General features: G+C 43.7%; 1 long non-coding RNA gene across 1 annotated transcript; it reads left to right on the top strand.

Annotated features, from left to right (window-relative positions):
• Positions 1-1,028: 1,028 nt before the first annotated feature.
• Positions 1,029-9,696, top strand: LOC111553781. The gene is made up of 3 exons (XR_002735056.1): positions 1,029-1,089; positions 8,479-8,624; positions 8,760-9,696. It is a non-coding gene; the product is annotated as an uncharacterized LOC111553781 (long non-coding RNA).
• Positions 9,697-18,122: the final 8,426 nt, after the last annotated feature.

Below are 18,122 nucleotides of genomic sequence, written 5' to 3'. Positions count from 1 at the left end.
TTATAAGAGGCAGGAGGTCAGACTGAGTAGTAGGAGCTGAGATGATGGAAGAAGAGATTGCGGTGATGCAAGGAAGGGGCCGCAAGCCAGGGATGCAGGTGGTTCCTGGAACTGGAAAAGGCCAGGAAGTGGATTCTACCCGGAAGGGTACGCAGAAGGAATGCAGCCCTGCAGAAACCATGATTTTTAAACATTGGCCCTCCAAAACCGGGAGAGTAAATTTATGTTGTTTTAAGCCACCGCGTCTGTAGTAATTTGCTACAGCAATGCTATGGACTGAATGGGGTCTTCTCCCCAGTTTGTAGGTTGAAGCCCTAACCCCTGATGTGACTGCATTTGGAGATGAGGTCTTAAGGAGGTAATTAAGGTAAAAGGAGGTCATAAAAGTCTGATAGGACTAGTGTCCTCATAAAAACAGACACTAGAGAGCATGTCTCCTCCCTGTGCACACTTAGAGAAAAGGCCACGTGAGGACAGAGTAGCTGTCTGCAGGCTGGGAAGAGCCCTCATCAGAAACCAGCCCTGCTGGGCCTTGGTCTGGGACTTCCAGCCTCTAGACCTGTGAGAAATCAGTTTCTGTTGTTTCAGCTGCCCAGCCTGTGGTATTTTGTTACGGCAGTCCTGGCCGACTAGTATAGTCCTATAGAGCAGGTCAGAAATGCTGAGGTCTTTCCCGGGCCTGCCCATCACTCCTGCCTGGGCTATGGGATCGCAGCCATCACATATCACCTCTGCACTTCAATTTCTCTACCTTGAAAATGAAACTAACAATATAAGTCCTTGAATACTTCATCAGAAGGTACTAAGGGTATAATGCAATAATGAGGAAATACTCTTTTAAAATTGTACAGTGTCAGCCAATTGTAAAGGGAAATATTGTTATAAACTTAAGTTTTGTTTTTGTTTTGTTTTGTTTTGTTTTGAGACAGGGTCTCACTCTGTTACCCCAGGCTGGAGTGCAGTGGCATGATCACAGCTCACTGCTGCCTTGAACTCCAGGGCTCCTGCCATCCTCCTGCCTCAACCTCCCAAGTAGCTGGGACTACAGGCATGCTGGGACTACAGCCTCCCAAGTAGCTGGGACTACAGGTATGCACCACCATGGCCGGTTAATTGTTTTGTTTGTTTGTTTGTTTGGTAGAGACAGGGTTTCACCGTGTTGCCCAGGCTTACCTTGAACTCCTGGACTTAGGGGATCCGCCCACCTTGGCCTCCTAAAGTGCTGGGATTATAGGCGTGAGCCACTGCACCAGCCAAGCTTGAGGTTTGAGAGGCAGTGTATTGTGGGAAACTGCCCAGCCAGGTACTTCCCAGGGTGTGGTTACCTCATCTACAAAAAGACAGATGACGGTAGATCACTTGCCAGGGCCCATCACCATCTGGACTCCATGTATGGGGCACTGCTCCTCCTGTCCACAGCACCTGGACACACCCACAAGCCCAGGAGCCAGCACCAGGTCAGTTCATGGGAGCAGGGCGTGAACATTAGTGGTAACGACAGCAGAGGGCCATCTCAAGGCACTAGGCACTAAGATTGTGCTTTACAGAAGCTCATAAAATGTGACTTAGGAAATGGGCTATTGGAATGCAGATTTGGCTTATTAAAGTGACAGGCTTAGTCCAAGTTCCCTTAATGGGACAGCATTAACCATAAACTCACAGCAGTCTGTCCCTGGCCATATTATGGGTTACCCAGAAAAGGTAGAGGGCACTGAGATGACCAAAGTGCTGCAGAAACTCTGAAGCAAATAATTACAGAGGCACAGCTAGAGAAGAGAAGAAGCATTTCCAGGACCAGAGAGGGTTGCACCTTCAAGACTAGAAAGGCTTCCATGGGGATTGGCCCCTGGGGCCTTAAAAAGAGAGCTGGCTGCTTAAAACAGTGTGGAATTGGCTCGAGAACAGACAAACAGACCAAAGGAACAGAATAGACTGAGGAAACGCAATAAAGAGCTCAGAGACAGACATGAGCGCATATGGAAATCTAATGTGTGATAAAGGTGGCATCGATGATACGTCAAGGGGAAAAGACAGGCGGTTTTGAAAATAGTGTTGGGAGAACTGGCCATCTCTATGGAGAAAAGTGAAACTAGATTACTGTCCAGCATCACACACAAAGGTGGAATCCAGCTGGACCTGAATGTGAAGGGTAAACTGTAAAATTTATTATGTGTGTATCCTTTTGACCTAGGGAGGAAAAGGACTTCTAAAACAAAATTTCAGTATCACAAACTATAAGGTAACACCAAGCCAAAACAGAAAACCAACGTGATTATATCAAATCGATGATTTTGTCTTTTGTTGTTCAAAAAGTACACCAAACTCTTACTACTCAATACTCGAAAAAAACAAAAAACAAAAAAATCAAAGCACAGTGAGATGCCACCTCACACCCACTAGGGTGGCTGTGATAAAAAAGGCAGACATCACTAGGATTGGTGAGAAAGTGGAGAAACTGGAACCCTCGTGCATTGCGAGTGGAAATGTAAAATGATGCAGCCACTGTGGAAAACAGTTTGGCAGCTCCTGAAAATGTGAAACACAGAGTTACTATATAATTCCATTCTTAGGTACACATTAGCGAGAAATAAAAACAGATTTCCATATAATAATTTGTATGCATGAATATTCATAGCAGCATTATGCATACTAACCAAGAAGTGAAAACAACCCAAAGTCGATTCACTGATTAATGGATTAACAAAATGTGGTATAGTCAAGCAATGAAACGTTATTTGGCAATAAGGAATGAAGTATTTTGGGAGGTTGAGGTAGGTGGCTCTCTTGAGCCTAGGAGTTCAAGACCAGCCTGGGTAGCACTTGGAAAAAAGAAAAATCCTGGCATGGTAGTGCGTGCCTGTGGTCCCAGTTACCTGGGGGCTGAAGTGGGCGGATCACCGGAGTCTAGGATGTTGAGGTTGCAGAGAGCCGAGATCGCACCACTGCACTCCAGCCTGGGCGACGGGGTGAGACACCGTCTCAAAAAAAAAAAAAAAAAAAAAAAAAAGAATAAAGTACTAACAAATGCTACCACAAGTGAACCTTGAAAACATTATGCTAAGTGAAAGAAGCCAGCCTCAGAAGACTGTATATTATATAATTACATTTATATGAAATGTCCAGAATGGGGAAATCTATTGAGGCAAAAAGTAGATTAGTTATTCTATAGGACAGGGTGCTGGGAAGTAACTGTTAATGGGCATGTGGCTTATTTGGGAGCTGATGCAAATGTTATCAAAATTGATTGTGGTGCTGGTTGCACAACTCTGTGAATATACTAAAAAACCATTGAATTGTACACTTTAATGGGGTGAATTGTACAATATATGATTTATTTCTCAAGTTGTTAAAAAGTACACCATAAAATTAGTAAACATATATCAAAGTGGGAAAAGGCATTTGTCTGTAATTGAAAAGGAAATACTACTTAGAATATGCAAGGAACTACTGCAAACCAACAAGACAAGGATGTAAACAGGCAATTTACAGAAGAAAAAAAACTCAAAGAATAACAATCATGTGAGGAGATACTTCAACTCCCTCACAAAAAGAAATGCAAATTAAAACTATAATGAGAGCTCACTTTATTAGACTGGCAAAAATTGGAAGAATAGCAGCTGGATAGTGCTAGTGTTGGCAGGGCTGTGGCATATGGGGACCCCCATGCTCTGATGTGAGGAGTGTAGACTGGTACATTCCTTGAGAGATCAATCTGGAAGAGTTCGTTAAGCATGCCCTTGGGATTCCGTGGGGTTCTGTGGAATTTATATGCACACACATAGCACCAACAATCTTCGCTGTGTCGATCAGGGCATAGCCCAGTGTGTTTATGTGTATGTGGTGGGGTATGAAGACAGCTGAGCACCCATCACTTGCAGGGTGCATAGATGGAATGTGGGAGATACCACAGGGATCCGTGTAGTCCTTCCAAACGATGGAGGAGGGGCACACGTAGCCACATGAATACACCTTAGGAACTTCGTGCAGGATGAAAAATTAAAAAACAGGCTGGGCACGGTGGCTCACACCTGTAATCCCAGCACTTTGGGAGGCCGAGCAGGACAGATCGCCTGAGGTTAGGATTTTCAAGACCAGCCTGACCAACATCGTGAAACCCCATCTTTACTAAAAATACAAAAATTAGTCTGGCATGACTTGGGAGGCAGAGGTTGCAGTGAGCTGAGATTGCACCACTGCACTCTAGCCTGGGCAACAAGAGTGAAACTCTGTCTCAAAAATAAATAAATAAATAAATAAATAAATAAATAAATAAATAAATAAACAAACAAACAAACAAAGAAGCAGCTATGCAAGGCAACCTTATTTGTAGAAGTCGTACAGGTACACACCAAGAAATAGGCACTTTCTAAGGTTACATCTAAATGACAAGATGCATATTATCCATTGGTCTGGTTGCCTAGGATGGGGTGGTTAAAATAGGAGTGAAAAGAGGCAAAATAAATAATAAGAAGAGAGAAGGGAGATTTGAAAATACTTTATAAGGTTCTGGTCTTCCCACTGTCTAGAGAAAGCAACCCATGAGGTTGTTTTCACACACCTCTTTCTAGTTTAACCCATTTATGCCTAAGGTTGCTATTTTGGGTTGTTGCAGTCAGACCTTGGCGATGAGCTTGAGCAGTAGGAAATAAATAACTCCCATATGCTCAGCATTCCAATAATGGAACACTAGGCATACATGTGTTTTAATGAGCTCACGTGGCCCCTCTAGAGCCCCCCCTTTTTTTTTGACAATGTCCATTCCCAGGCCAGAGCTTTGCAGCTTCTTTTTCTGTTGGTCTGGGGTAGGAACAGTCCCACTTTGTGATTCTGACACAGGTGGCCCTTAGTCCATTGGAGAAGCTGATCAAGACAGACTTTGACTTCCCTGTTTTGGACACGTGCTCCCCTTGCTCACTGCGGCTGGACTTGGCCTTGGTCTGGTCTGTGTAGTCTCATCTTGCCCCACTGGGATCTGCTGTCTGCTCTGCACTAACCCAGCAGCTAGACTGGTCCCCATTCTGGCTTTGCTGGGTGGACGTGGCATTGGCCCTGACCATCTCCCTTGCTGGCCTTCATTACGGCCAGATCCCTGCCCAGGGCTCACAGCTCCTGTGACCTCATCCCCAAGAACCAAGACAGGGCAATGTCTCTTACTGCCTGTAAGAGCTTGTTGTCCTGGAGCAAGAACGACTGTGGACCCCAAAGCCACAGGAACGCCTCTGCCTGCAGCGGATGCTGGGTCAGGCTGAAGCACGCGTGGGAAAGTGCTAACCAGGACTTTTCTCTCTGGGTGGCTCACAGCATCCTGGCAGAAAGGCAGCGGGTCACTGTGTGGCCACACAGCCCAGAGCCATTCGGGGGCAGGAGGGAACATGCAGAGCGGAAATGAAATGTCCCCTCTCTGAGCTGCCAGGCCAGATGATGTGCCCCGAACAGTCGCGACTTTCTCTGTGAGAACCAGGGCTGCATAATGTGCGTCCCCGAATAGAGCCCCGTCACCCGGGAGACAGAGGCCTTTTCTTTCGCGGGCTGGTGACTTCATTGTACATTCCCAGGCCGCGGGAAGCTCCGGGAAGCCTCTCTTCCGCCAGGCCTCGGACAATGCCGGGGAAGCAGAGGAGGCCCTCACGGGGGCCTGGACATGGGCAGCGCCGGCAGAGTCCACATTGCCACGCTGGTCATGTCGAGCCCAGGCTGGCCACAAAAACGGCCTCTGTGAATGGGGATCAGTGGGGCAGGGACTGGTTTCCTTTCACACCTCCTTGAGGAAGAGGCTGAGATGGAAAACAGCAGGCGAAGAAGGAGCCGGGGAGCTGGGGTCGGGTGAGCACAGGCCCAGAGCTCCATCACACACTGACTGTCCCCTAGCAGGGACTGGAATTTACATGAACGAGTTCTGGAAGCTCTCAGAGACTGTCTTCTTAACTGCAAAAGGAGCTCCCAACGGCCACTCATGGGATGGCTATGGGATTAAATTTCACTAAGTGCATAATAGTTCTTGCAAGATAAAAGTTAGGAATCCTTCAACTGACACTGCCCGGAAACTCTACTATGGGCCAAACAATGAGCCCTTATTAATATCAATGGATACAATCTAAGAATAGTTTGCAAAACAGATTTTCTTATTTCATCTCATTGGCCCACTTTATAGTTGAAGACATTGAAACTCAGATAGTTTAGGCAAGGTGCTCACCCAGCGCACGGGAATTGGCAGATCTTTTATCTCCAAGTTCAGTGATTCTTCCCCTGTGCCAACAATGTGTCTTCTATGTCCCAATAGTTTACCCAACTGGGAATTCTGCCTCTTCTGGAAAACTTGACCGAGCCTCTGTCCAACACAGAGTGATTCATTTTCAGATCACTGTCCGCGGACAGCCCCTGCATTGTCTGGCCTGACCTAGTTCTCCTCCCTCTACCCAGGCCAGAGAGGAACCTTTCTTCCCAGCTGCGCCTCCTCTTTCAGATTGCCCACCACTCTTTCGATGGCTTGATTTGAGGCTGTCCCCTCTGCAGTACACCCAGCATTGGCGAGGCCAGTTCAGGCAGGCATCCAACCTCAGCCATGGAATTCAACCAGCAGCTGTGCACTCATGCAGCTGGCAGCTTCAAAGGACAAATGCTAACATTTCCTCCAATTCTGAGGGCTTCTTAGAGTTGAATTCTCTCTGACTTCTCTTGGCACTGGGCAGGACGAGGGTCTTAGTACAGAGACCCCGGAGTGCTAGCTTTTATTGTGGTCTTTAACATGACTGGTCCTGCAGCGATCCATGTGGTAGAAGAAATACCAGCCCTTCATTATCAAGACTTTGGGCCCTTTTCTTCTCTAACTAAACAGGTGAGTGTATGATAGTCACTGGCACTGTGATTGACTGGCAGAAGAACACCAGACACTCAACAGAGGAGAGCATGGGGACCAGGTGTCTACCTAAGGCAGGAGATGGCCCAGCATGTGCTTTCTAGAAGCTCAGAGCTGCACACACTGAGCCTGCAGGTGACTGACCTCTCCTGCCGGGAGCGAGGAATCTCCTCGCCAGGTGTCAGGAGCTGCTTAGCATCTGGAGCACATCAGGCATCTCCAGATGTGGGGTACCCTTTGCCATTAAAGAAATTGACATTCTCTTACTGGGCCTGCGGTCGTCTTTAGTCAATCATCGTCAATGATCATCTTACGTTGGTCACGAGCCACAGCAGGCAAGGAAGTGGGAGCAGCATGACATGGTGAAGAGGTCTGAGGCAGGCGTCCAGGCTCTGCGGGAGGGAATCTGGTCTTGAATCCTGTCCTGACACAAACTGTGTGAGCTCTGCCAAGTTCCCTCTGCTTCTCTAGACTGCAAATCTCTCTTCTGTGAAATCAGTGGGTTTGTTTCCTACTGCTGCTTATATAAGTCAAAGTTCTTCAGAGGAACAGAACAATAGGATTCATATGTGTATGTATATATAATTTTTTAAAGGAATTGGCTCATGCGGTTATGGGGCCTGACAAGTTCCTAGATCTGTAATTGGCAAGCTGGGGACCTGGGAGAGCCAATAGTGTAGTTCCAGTCCAAAAGCTTAGCAGGTTCCAGACCCAAAAAGAGCTGACGTTTCAGTTTGAGTCCAAAGGCAGAAAAAAATCAAACAAACAATGCTCCAGCTCAAAGGCAGTCAGGCAGGTGGAAGTCTTCCCTTACTCGAGGGAGAGTCAGCCTTTTTGTTTTATTCTGGCTGTCAACTGATTGGACGAGGCCCACCTGCATTAGGGCAGGCCGTCTACTTCACTCACTGTACTGATTCAAATGCTGATCTCATCCAGAAATGTCTTCAAAGACACACCCGGAATAATGTCTTACCAAATGTCTGGGCACTCTGTAGCTGATGAAGCTGATACATGAAATTAACCACCACACTCACTCTGTCTAAGAAGTGTTCTTTCTACTACAATTATACTCATTCTCCCTCTGGCAAGTTATGAGGAAAATCGACCAAAAGCCAGACACTAGGCTTGGTGTTTGGTCCTAAAATAACTCAGGAAAGGTTTCTAGAACAGCTAGATTTGAAGAAAAGAGTTGAACTGCAGGGGTCTCCTCCTTCATGTGTTAGGCACCCAAGGCCTTATTCTGATGTGAAAGACAAGGATGAAATGGGAAGATGTCCAATGAGGACGCCATCTTTCCAATATGGAGAGCAGAAGCCAAATGGGAGACAATGGAGAGAAATTCCAGTTAGAGTTTTGAGAAAACAAACATTCTAGGCAACCAAACAACACACCAACCAATCAACCAACCAACCTATCCACCCACCCACCAACCAACTAACCAACCAACCAACCCATCCACCCACCGACCAATTAACCAACCAACCCACTCACACCCCTCCCCCACCACCAACCAACAAACCAACCACCCCCACACAAACAGCTTTTGGTTGCACATAACCAAAGCTGTTGTTGAGTGGGAAGTGGTGATTGTCTAATTAATAATCTGTGTCATTATTTTTCAGATCACGTTGCACAGGATATATAAAGCTGAATCATTTGGGGGAAGTTTGCTAAAGACACAGAACGCAAAACCCCATCTCACTCTTCCTGAATCAGAATTGCTGACTGTGGTGCTCAGGAATTTGCATTTTTAATAAGCTTCCCTCAGGTGAGTCTAATGAATGCAATTTGAGTACTATTTAGTATATGCTGAATATACCTGCAGCCAGGGATTAGAAGAGTCTTCTGATTTTGACCTTCCCATTTTGAAATAAGTAGATTCACCTTTTTTTTTTTTTTTTAGATGGAGTCTTACTCTGTCACCCAGGCTGGAGTGCAGCGGCGCGATCTCCACTCACTGCAACCTCTGCCTCCTGGGTTCAAGAGATTCTCCTCCCTCAGCCGTCTGAGTACAGGTGGAGTTTCGTCATGTTAGCCAGGCTGGTCTCGAACTCCTGACCTTGTGATCCACCCGCCTCAGCCTCCCAAAGTGCTAGGATTACAGGCGTGAGCCACTGTCCCCGGCAAGTAGATTCACTTTTACATGACAAAGAAGACTTTGTCACTCCTCCCACCATTCATTAGTCACTAACTCAAAGAGGAAGTTGGGACCAAAAGTCATGCATCTGAGAGGCTGCCATGATTTCTCCCCAAAACACATTGGCAGGTGTAAAATTACAGAATGAATCCATCCCACATGTGGGCTGTGTTTCTGGCTGGGTTTGACCCACTTGCATATCTGTGGGCTGCTCTGTCTAGACTCTTCCCTATTCCAGCCACATTTTGTGCCTTAGAATGAAATTGCTGTCGAGATACTGATCTACTTTTGTTGGGGTGCAGGAACTTTAGTCTATGTTGTCAGGAACCCCTCTGGGTGGTGTAATAGTATTGTGAAATAGTTCTTTAACATATCTTTAAATCTTCATGTTTACTTTGAAAAGACTGAAAATTTTAGGAATATGCACTCCTTTTTGCACTATCTAGAATTAACAACTGATAGTATTTTGATTTATTGGCTTCCTTAAAAAATTAATTAAAAAATTAACATATTACTGATATAGCTTATGTCCTTGTACTTATCAGATCTACCACCCCCACTTCAATTCCATATTCTTCTCATCTCCCCCAAAGCTACCTACTTTCCTAAGCTTGGCACATGTCCCTCTGTTCCATTTGAAGATAATTTAAATGCATATATCCACATGTGCACAGTATCTAGTATTGTTTTTGTGTTTTCAAAATTTCTCACACACATAGCATACACTTTTTCTTATTCTGTATCTTGTCTTTTCACTCAGTCTTTGACTTTTGAGTCTATGCATAGAGCCATCTGTGGATCTAATGCATCTCTTCGAACAGTTGAACCTTGGAGACCTACACTTATTTCATTCATGCATTCCTACACCGATGGACATTGACACCTGGTTTCCTCCATTGCAGATAACGCTACACCAAACATCTCCATACATATCACTTTGTGCATAGAGTTTCTCTAGGATATAGAACTAAGAGTTAAATGGCTACACTGTGGAGCATGCACAATTTTTTTTTTTTTTTTTTGAGACGGAGTCTGGCTCTGTTGCCCAGGCTGGAGTGCAGTGGCCGGATCTCAGCTCACTGCAAGCTCTGCCTCCCGGGTTTACGCCATTCTCCTGCCTCAGCCTCCTGAGTAGCTGGGACTACAGGCGCCCGCCACCTCACCCAGCTAGTTTTTTGTATTTTTTAGTAGCGACGGGGTTTGATCGTGTTAGCCAGGATGGTCTTAATCTCCTGACCTCGTGATCCGCCTGTCTCGGCCTCCCAAAGTGCTGGGATTACAGGCTTGAGCCACTGCGCCCGGCCGAGCATGCACATTTTAAATTATCATAGATATTACAGAAACACTCTGCAAAATGACTGAAAGAATTTATTTTCCCACCAGCAGTCTGTGAGAAGGGCATCCCTTCCCCTCCACTGTTGCTGATGCTATGTACAGTTTACCTATTTTTTTTTTTTTTTTCCGAGAGGGCATCTAGCTCTGTCACCCAGGCTGGAATGCAGTGGCTCTATCTCGGCTCACTGCAACCTCCGCCTCCTGGGTTCAAGCGATTCTCTTCCCTCAGCCTCCAGAGTAGCTGGGATTACAGGCACCTGCCACCAGGCCCAGCTAATTTTTGTATTTTTTTAGTAGAGAAGGAGAGAGGGTTTCACTGTTTTGGCCAGGCTGGTCTCAAACTCCTGACCTCGTGATCTACACGCCTCAGCCCCCCAAAGTGCTGGGATTACAAACATGAGCCACTGTGCCTGGGCAGTTTACCTAATTTTTGTCAGTCTGATTGAAGAAAATGATGCCTTGCTGTTGTTTTGCTTTTTGGTTTCACTAATAATTGTTGAGACTGAGCATGTTTTATAGGTGTCTATAATGCTTTTTGATGAGTAATTCATTATCCACTCCTCTAGATTATAGATTAGAGAGAATTTGTAAGTGATAAACTGTTTAGACTTTTAAAAAGACTATTTTATTATAAAATAATCAGTGATCACCATTAAAAATTAAAACTTTACAAATTTAAATGAAGTTAAATGTAAAATCCTCCGTTCCTCTTAACCCATTCCTATAGCTGGTGACCAAGCGGCTTACTGTCCATGAAGGGAGGCTTGTAAGTATCACATTTTAGGACATGCTGTGGAAGCCAGGACTGCCCTGCCCAGCAGCTGCTGTGAGCAGCTTGCGATTTGTGTGAATCTCCCTGGACTTCTTCCAGCTTACAGAAAAATAATAATGCAATGATTTTGTATATACCCTTTACCTAGTTTTACCAAGTTGTTCACATTCTGCCATATTAAAGCATACACTCTCTCATATACATATGCGTGTATACATATATGCACATAAGGATTGCTATTATTTGCAGAGACATTTGGGACTAAGTTGGGGGACATCTTCATCATTTACCACTAAATATCTCAACGTGTATCTCCAGAGAGCAAGGGCATTCTCTCATACATGCAGAGTACAAATCATTTTCAGGGAATTTCACATCCATATAATACAACTATCTAATATACAGTCTATATTGATAGTCCACCAGTCATCCCCATAGTGTCCTTAATTGCAATTTATTCTTTTGATTTGGGATCCAATCCAGGGGCACTCACTGCCTTTGGTTGTCCTATGTCTTCAATCTCTTTAACTATTGCTCATCCTCTCTCCAAGACACTGAGCTCTAGTAAGGCACACAGGCCAGTTTTATAGAACGTCCCTCAGTTTGAGTTCATCTGAATGTTTCCTCACTGCTAGAGGCAGGTGATTCATTTTTGGCAGGAGTCCTGCATAAGTGATGCTGCCATCTCAGTGCCTCACATCAGGAAGCTCCTGATGTCACTTTCTGTTATCCTCATTTCCCTTAACAGTTGCATGATTGTCACATTTCATCCTGTGGGTGTAGCAGAATTACTCCAACCCTGACCCTGTTGATGGCTTTTAGGTGATTCTCAGTGTTTGGCTAATGAAAGTAATGCTGCAATGAATGTGACAAGGAGTGTTGTAAAGGTTAGAATAGATAGAATGAATGTGATCAAGAAAATAAGAGAGAAGAAAGAATAATGGAGAACAGTGTTTTAATCAGACTTAGACATGAATCTTGATGGAAGAATGGTTGGCTGATGTGGGGAGAGGGATGTGATGGAAAAAGACATGATCACTTTGGCTGCAAAAGGAGGATGGGTGGGAGAGCAAGACTGGAGGCAGGGAGGCCAGTTGGAAGCTGTTCAAGGCAACAGTGAGGGAAGAAGGAATAGAGAAAGACGAGGGAAGAGGAGATAAAGGCCTGAAGTAGAGCAGGGGTGGTAGAGATAAAAATAAAGGGAACAATTAAAATAATTTAGATGAGTACTGACACATGCTACAACTTGGATGAACCTCACAAACATTATGCTAAGTGAAAGAAGTCAGTTGCAAAAGACCACAGCTTGCATGATTCCTTGTATGTAATATATTCCTAATAGGCAAATCCACGGAGCTAGAAAGCGCGTTCACAGTTACCAAGGGATGGACGGGAGAGTGGGGAATGGGAGTGATGACTTTAATGGTACAGGGTATTTCTTTGATGTGATGAAAAGTTTAGCAACTAAAGAGAGGTGGTGGATGCCTAACGCTGGGAAAACACTAAATGCCGCTGAATTGTACACCTCCAAAGAGTCAATTGCATGTTATCTGAATTTTACCTTAAAGAAAAAAAAACCTTAAAAGATACAAACCATCAAGATACAGGATTTGATAGATTCTGTGAAATGAGAACTGGTTGTCTTTCAAGCTTTCTGGTTTAGGTGCCTGGGCAGAAGGTGATGCCGTTAACTGAAATAAAACTTTGAGGAAAAGGGGCAGGTCAGAATGGGACAAGAAAATGATGTGTGCAGATGTTTGGAAAGCGAATCATATGGCAAAATGTCAGACACATGCAAAAGTACCCAGAAGAGGGTGATGAAGCCCCAAGGGGCCATTATCCAATTTCAACAGCAACCAGTCATGGCCAATATTTATTGCTTCTTCTGTACCCACCTCCCACTTCAATATTATTTTGAAACAAATCTGAGATATCATATTCTGTTATCCATTAATAGTTTAGGGCATGTCTATAAAATATGAGGAATTAAATAAATACTAAAAATGCTGTTATTACAGCTAAAAAAATTAACAATGATTCCTTAATATGATCTGATATTCAACCAGTGATCAAACTTTCAATTATCTTGTAATTTTTTTCTTATGATTTATTTGAGTCAGGATCCAAATAAGATCCTTTTGTTGTGATTGAATAATATGCTTCTCAAATCTCTTTCTATCTCTTTTCCCCTACATCTCTCTCTTTTTCTTTGATGATGATGATCATTTTTAGGGGCAAGTCTTGTTCTATGATCTAGGCTGGGGTACAGTGGCACGATCATAGCTCACTGCAACCTCAAACTCCTGGACTCAAGTGATCCTTCTGCATCAGCCTCTCAAGTAACTGAGACTACAGGCATATGCCACCATGCCCGGCTAAGTTTTAAATTTTTTGTTTGAGATGTTGTCTTGCTATGTTGCCTGGGCTGTTCTCAAAGTCCTGGTTTCAAGTGATTCTCCTTCCTTGTTCTTCCAAAGTGCTGGGATTATAGGTATGAGCCACCACACCTAGCTCTTTTCCCTTTACGTTCATATGTTGGAAAATTCAATTATTTGTCCTAAAGAGTTTCCTGTGGTTTGGATTTAGCTGCTGTTTCTCCATGGTGCCTTTTACATGTCCTTCTGTTCTTTGCATTTATGATTGGTAGCTGGGTCAAGACTTGATCGAATCTGAGCTCAATTAGCTAAGCAACCCCTTCCATCAGGAGGCATACAAAGGCCGACTGTCTTTTTTTTGGTGATGTTAATAGCTGCTGCTGATCCATGTCTAGCTAATCCAGAGAACCTATTCCCAGATTCCTGATCCTCAAAAACTGTGGGAAAACAAATGTTGATGGTTATTTTAAGCCTTTAAGTTTTGAGATAACTTGTTAGGTAGCAATAGATAACTAATACAGCAAAGTCAAATCAATATTAGGAAATCCATTAACATAATCCATCATACTAATAGACATAAGGAGAAAAACCACAAAATCATCTCCAAAGATGCATGACCAAACCAGACCAAAGCATTTGATAGAAAACAATACTCTCTCCATCAAACAGGACTTGACAGAATCGTAGTTTCTTACTACGATTATGTGTGTGTGTGTTCATATGTGTGTATGTATATATGTATATATGTTTATATATGTGGTACATATATGTGTGTCTGATTATATATATATATATATATAATATCACCCCCAAAGCCAGCACCTTACTTGATTAGAAAACACAAGAGGCTTTCTCATTAAAGTAAGCAATAAGACAAACACGCCCACTATTTCAGCTGCTTATAATGTGTTGAAATTATTAACCCAAGCATTTTGGCAAGGGAAAGTAATAAAAGGCATTAGTATCAGAAGGAAAAGCTGAAACTTAGTGAAGTAATCAGTTATGAAATTAACATATAAATATGAAGCAGAGCAAGACAGAAGATATAATAGGAGAGAAGACCCAATTTATGATGGCAAATAAGAGAATAAAATAGCCAGGAATAAACTTAACAAATGCCTACCATCTGCATAAAGAGGGCTTTAACATCCTTCTGAAAAACACAGTAGTAGAACTTAAATCAATGGAAAGGTATACATGTCTTTGGATAGAAAACTCAACAACTTAAAGATGAAAATTCTATTGGTTGGTGCAAAGTACTGCAATTACTTTTGCACCAACCTAACACCTATTAATTTATACGTTAAACATAATCTCAAAAAAATTCTACAGCTTTTTTTTTTTTTTTTCTAGAGTTAGGTCAATTGATTATAAAGTTCCTTGTGAAGGACAAACAAGCATTGTCAGGAAAACGCTACTGCTGCTGATTTTAGTCATACGGATTCTTTTTTTAGATGGAGTGTTGCTCTGTCACCAGGCTGGAGTGCAGTGGCATGATCTCGGCTCACTGCAACCTTGGCCTCCTGGGTTCAAGAGATTCTCCTGCTCAGACTCTGTGCCACCACGCCCAGCTAATTTTTGTATTTTTAGTAGAGACGGGGTTTCACCATGTTGGCCAGGATGGTCTCCATCTCTTGACCTCATGATCCGCCCACCTCGACCTCCCAAAGTCCTGGGATTACAGGCGTGAGCCACCACGCCCGGCCAGTGATGTTTTTCTTAAGTGTCCATGGATTTGAGTGGCCAGGTGAAAATGTTCAGCAAGGAATTAGACCTGTGAGGCTGCAGCCCAGGAGTCCTTAAGGACCCAGGTGGGTGGAATAAAACCAGGAGGGCCTGGGCTTTCCTTGGAGCCGCTGGGCTTTTCCGGAAGAATTGTGAAGTGAGGAAGGCCTTAGGAAAGACCAGCGAAGAAAGAGGGTGTCAGTGAGTGAGCGAGTGGTGAGGGAGGGGAGGGAGAAGGGGAGATGGAGGCAAAGGATGAAAAATAGCAGAGAGGAAGGAGAAGACCCAGGGAAGAGCAATGCTACAGGAGACAAGCGTGTGGAGGGTTTTCTAAAAGGAGCCGATGAAACCCAGCGGCTGAGATTCTGGAAACAATGACAGAACGTTTCGTCTGGAACTGGCCGTGAGTTCATTGGTGACCGTGGCACGGTAGGGTTTGAAACCGACGTGCAGGAGGTGGAGGTGTGAATGAGATCACCAGAGATAACTACTAAATACAATGTTTCGGTGACTCTCCTCCTAGACATGGCGCTCTCCGGTTGTGCACGCTGTATGTGCGTACATTGCAAATGAATGCGTCACACTAGAAGAATATTCTATAATCTACTTTTTGCACTCAGCAATATAGTGTGAAACTCATGAAGTCACATCTTAGTCATCTTTCTAAGTCTGACTTAACACAAGAAAAATTCGGTGAATCTGAGGGCTTCATTCCCTCATTTAAATATGTAATGCATGCCTCCACATCCAGCGTTCTTCTGCATGTTTGGGACATACTGTGAGCTAAACAAAGATCCCTTCCTGGCAGAGCTTCCCTTCTAGACACCAAATGTGTAGAGGGGTGGTGAGTGCTATGCTGGAGAAAGAGTGGTCAGGATAAGGGGGACTGAGGGATAGAGGTGGGTGGGTGACAGGTTGCAGTCTTGCAAACAGTGATGGGGCAGACTGGCAGGAGGTGCTGTCCATCCAGAGAGGTAATGATGGAGGAAGGCGGGGTAGGGGGTGAGCAGGTTGGATAAAATGATGATATGATTTTCACCCAGAGGAGTCGAGGTGCCCTTTAGACATCAGAAAAGCAGATGCCCTTTGGGGAATTTAATTTGTGGGTCTAAAGCCCATAAAAGATGTTTGGCCTGGAGAAAATGGCCTGGAAATTTTGATGAGATTACGTGGAGCAATGCTTGGGCTCAAACCCAAGAATTTCCAATTCAGTGGGTTGAGGGCGAGTCCTGAGTATCTGCATTTCTCACACATTTCCGGTTGATGCTGCTGGTCCAGGGACCACACTTTGAGAACAGCTGGGGTAGAGCAAAGGAAGCTGAGCTTAGAATCTGTAGACAAAGGGAAATGGATGAAGAGGGCCTTGGACGAGGGGTGGGGAACGGGGGAGGGATAGAAGGGGCAAGGTGTAAACTAGAAGGAGTAGGTCACAGAAGCCAAAGGAGGGAGAGTTGCAGGGCAGTGGGAGAGGGCAGCAGAGGGGAATACTCTGGTAGATAAATCAGAGACGTGCTTGCTGAACTTAGTCATTGGAAAGCTATTGTGATGGTTTGAGGGTGAGAAGAAGCTGGTTCTCAATTGCCAAGCGAAGGAGCAGCTGCTCTGAAGACCAAGGGGGCATGAGGTTAGGTATTAAACAAGGACTCTCTCTAATTCATTATCCTGATTGCTTGCTACTTTGAAGTGAATAGTGACTACACTTCTGCGAGATGCAATTACAGAAGGAAAAAAGATTTCTGCTAGAGTGATGGGTTTAAGCATATGTTCCTTAATGATAATTGTTGTAGCTATTAGAAAGGACATTTTACTTAAACCCATCTGTAAGGTAGGAACAAGTTTTTCATATTTGTGGGATAATTAATTCCTTTGAGCAACTAGTACTTCTTATACAGTGACAAAAATTTCGATGCACTAAAATGGACCATTAAGAATGGATTCAATCAATTGTTAATTATAATATACATGGATAGGACATGTAATATAGGACAATGTAGCAGAAACCATTAAGTGTACAGCAGTTTAAAAATGTAATTTAGCAATGAGGTACTGCCAACCAAAGCAGAAATCATAAAGCAAAATACTGGCAGATTTTACTCCACACAGAAAAACCTTAGTATCCCAAACATGTTGTATATAAAAATAAACACATAGCATACAAATGTTAAAACATTTGAAAATATGTATTACATATATGCAATAAAGGGTCCATATCTTTAAAAGATTAAGACCAACTCTTTGAAATTAGCAAGAAAAATACACAAACGCTGCAATGGGCAAATGACCATCAGACTAGAAAAATCCTCAGAGGAAGAAATAAAAATTGTCAATAAATATTTTTTAAATTGCAATTAATATTCTTGGGGTTATAAATTAAATATTCAATTTTTCACCTTTCAAATGGACACAGATGAAGAAAATGTTAAAACCTCATAAATTATTCAGGTTTGGTAGTTGTGTGTGGAATTTTTTAGAGGAAAATATTTTTAATTCTGAAAGTTTGCAATAGGCTTAGAATAGGGAAAAATCCACCAGAGGCAACCTAAACACGGAATCATAGAAAATGGATTATCAAAATTATGAACCAGCCCGGCAGTGGCCTCCCTTACAGCCCTGAAAAATGAGGGTATAGAAGAAAATGCGTTGGCATGAGGGGGTGGCCCCTGTCTTTATCTGTTTGGTCAGCTTGTTCTTCCAGATGCAGTTTTGGGCAGCCACTTTTGACTTTTGGGCAGCCTCTGCTTTGCTGAACTCTAATGGAACTTTGGTAATTATGTTAGTGGAGACCTGTTCATTGTGTACAGTAATGATTTATTCATATTTCTTTTCTTTTTTTTTTTTTTCAGACAGAGTTTCACTCTTACTGCCCAGGCTGGAGTGCACTGGCACAATCTTGGCTCACTGCAACCTCTGCCTCCTGGGTTC

This window comes from Piliocolobus tephrosceles, chromosome 11 (genome assembly GCF_002776525.5).
Source record: "Piliocolobus tephrosceles isolate RC106 chromosome 11, ASM277652v3, whole genome shotgun sequence".
Lineage (NCBI taxonomy): Eukaryota > Metazoa > Chordata > Mammalia > Primates > Cercopithecidae > Piliocolobus > Piliocolobus tephrosceles.
The sequence above is the reverse complement of the archived record's forward strand: the minus strand, read 5'-3'. Positions and strand labels throughout refer to the sequence as shown.